The 2,968-nt window shown below is 47.1% G+C and overlaps 1 long non-coding RNA gene across 1 annotated transcript in view; it reads right to left on the bottom strand.

The window, feature by feature from the left end:
- The window catches only part of LOC107123840, a 4,953-nt gene extending 2,480 nt beyond the window's left edge, over positions 1-2,473 (bottom strand). Inside the window, exons 1-2 of the long non-coding RNA XR_001482958.1 lie at positions 2,398-2,473; positions 1,040-1,228 (exon numbers count right to left, since the gene is read on the bottom strand). This is a non-coding gene — a long non-coding RNA (uncharacterized LOC107123840). The remainder of the gene's footprint in view (positions 1-1,039; positions 1,229-2,397) is intronic.
- Positions 2,474-2,968: the final 495 nt, after the last annotated feature.

The following is a 2,968-nucleotide window of genomic DNA, read 5'->3' on the forward strand; positions in this document are numbered from 1 at the left end:
AAGGAGCGGAAAGAAGGGGCGGGGGAAGCAGTCAGGCGTCTCTCTCTCTCTCTGTGGGGCTTGTTCGCAGCAGCAACGTGGCTAGATAAAGGCTGGAAGCTGCCGCCGAGCGAAGCTTTATTGGGGTGATGTGTGTGTGCGGCGCGCGCACCCACCGTTTGGCCTCCCCACTTTCCCCAGGGCCCCCCCCACAAGGAAGAGGTTAGCTACGGCCCTGGCCTGGAGCTGTTCAGCTACCACTACCTTACTCAGAAACGGGAGGTTCAATACTGGGCAGTAGTTGGCTGGATCAATAGGATCCAAAGTTAGGGTTACCAGCTCCGGGTTGTGGAATTCCTGGTGATTTGGGGGGTGGGTCCCTGGGGAGGGCTGGTTTTGGGTAAGGGAGGGACCACAGCAGGGTATAATGCCATAGAGTCCATTTTCCAAAGCAGCCATTTTCTCCTGGAAAACTGATCTCTGTAGCCTGCAGATCAGTTGTAATTCTGGGAGATCTCCAGCCACCACCTGGAGGCTGGTCCCTACTTGAGGGACCGCCTTTCCCCACATGTGCCCCAGAAAGCACTGAGGTCAGGGTCGCAACACTGGTTGACCCTCCCTGGACCGAAAGAAGCCAGGCTGAATATCACCAGAGCCAGGGCTTTCTCAGTGGCGGCCCCATACTGGTGGAATGAGCTCCCGGAGGACATCAGGGCCCTGCGGGACCTTTTACAGTTCCGCAGGGCCTGTGAGACGGAGCTCTTCCACCAGGCTTTCGATTAGGAGCTGCCACTGACTAATGTGCCCTGGAACATCTTCTGAACATTGCTGGATGCTACTCCCATCATTGGGTGTGATTTGGATTATCCCCATCATCTGTTGGTTTTATCTGTAACTGTTGCTGTTTTAACCGGTCTTGTATTTTTAACTGTTTTATCTCTGTATTGTTTACATTATTTTAACCCTGTTAGCCGCCTTGAGCCAGCATGTCCGGCAATGCGGGATATAAATAGAAATAATAAATAAATAAATAAATAGTCTGGGTCTTGATTTGGCTTACCTGGAAGGGTTCTGAACAAAGCATTGTTAGCAATATACTCCACAGAATGTTTATTCTCCATCTTAGCTGTTTATGCAAAGTACGTTCTTACTATGGGCCCCATCGAAGATGGCTTTTATTCATGCAGTTCCCATGATCCCCAGCGCAGTCTTTTTGGTAATCAAAGGGGACCCCCCCCCGGCTTTCCACCTGGAAAATAAATAAATAAATATGCTCATGTATGTGGGTGCATGCATGCACTGTACATATCAACCACTTTAAAAACTTTTAACTTTCACAGACTACAGCCCACTTTTTCAGATTCACTGAACAGATCCTAGTTCTGCATTTTATGCAAGGGTTTGAAATAGACATAAGCATGATCAAGGGGTGATAAATGCAGGAAGTACAAAGTGAAATTTAACTGTGCAAAATTCAGATCTAATCAAGAAGAACAGAGAGACCATTCACTGCTTAAGCTAAGCCGTCCTTAAAATAAAACCTTTAAAAAACGAAACCTTTAATGGGTGAGAAGTTTCAAGCCTTTGTTCAAGCTGGGGGTAGAAGTAATGTGAAACCCTCTGCATATAGTACTTAAATATAAAAGACAAGCAGCCTGCCTTGAAACTTGTGAAGAAAGGTAAGTTTGAAGACTGAATCACCACTGGAATTGCTGGTGTGTATGAAGGTCATTTACACTGCAAAGGGAAGGGGAAGCAAGAACTAGAACAATCCACAGCAACCTCTGCTTTAATGTTATATTTGTATGCAACCTCGGTCCCGTGAGGATGAATGCTGAAACCTTAATAAGGCATATGTTTCTTGTAGCTGCAATAGTTTCTGAAATTTGAATACCACGAATTATAGTTCAGCTGTCTTAACCCTCAACTATTCTTAGGAAACTATCTGTACAAATGAGGGACCTGCAAGGACTTGCAAGGGGCATCTCATTTCCCCCTCCTCCACTATTTTCCCTTTCCCTTCCTTGAAAGCCCTCTTAGCTTCTTCCCTTTTTCTAGCTTCCTTCTTTCCTTCTCACTTATCAGCCAACCTACCTTTATCTTCCCCCCCTTGTCTTCAGCTTTCCCCACTTCCGTCCCCCTGGCAGCCTCTCCCTGTAAAATGATAACCATTTATGTAGTGCTGGCTGCAGGCCCAGTTGTGTGGTGCAAGTCACCTTACTTGCCCCAGTATTCCCCTTCCCCACTATTTCCTCTTTCTCTTTCCCTCCCTTTGGCAACCCCAATATCATCACTGGTTCTTCTCTCCTGCCCACCCAACAACTGACCTACCTTTTATGTGCCCCCACATTCAGCTCTATTTATTATTTTTCATTGCTAACCTACCTTTCTCCCCAGTGGAGACCCAAAGCAACTTACGACATTCTCCTTGCCTCCACTTTGTCCTTACGACAATTCTCCGAGGAAGATAGAGTGCTGAGAATGACTGACTGGCCCAAGTCAGTCATTCCCTCCCTTTGGCAACCCCAATATCATCACTGGTTCTTCTCTCCTGCCCACCCAACAACTGACCTACCTTTTATGTGCCCCCACATTCAGCTCTATTTATTATTTTTCATTGCTAACCTACCTTTCTCCCCAGTGGAGACCCAAAGCAACTTACGACATTCTCCTTGCCTCCACTTTGTCCTTACGACAATTCTCCGAGGAAGATAGAGTGCTGAGAATGACTGACTGGCCCAAGTCAGTCAGTCATGACAAAGTGGGTCTTCAGAGCTGGGTCTCCCAAATCCTAGTCTGATATTTTTACAACTGCATCACACTGGTTTTCATGTGATGGCTGCTGACAAATAGGAGTGAGTCACCCGAAGGTTATCACTGGGTCTTGGTGTCATGTAAGTCATGTGGTAGTGAGTCACCTGTTGGTTGCTGCCAGGCCTGGTGCAATGAGTTCTCCCTCCAGGGCAAAGGGGAAGGAGCAGACTAGGAA

The sequence above is a fragment of the Gekko japonicus genome, unplaced genomic scaffold (assembly GCF_001447785.1).
Source record: "Gekko japonicus isolate JY-2015 unplaced genomic scaffold, Gekko_japonicus_V1.1 scaffold812, whole genome shotgun sequence".
Classification (NCBI taxonomy): domain Eukaryota; kingdom Metazoa; phylum Chordata; class Lepidosauria; order Squamata; family Gekkonidae; genus Gekko; species Gekko japonicus.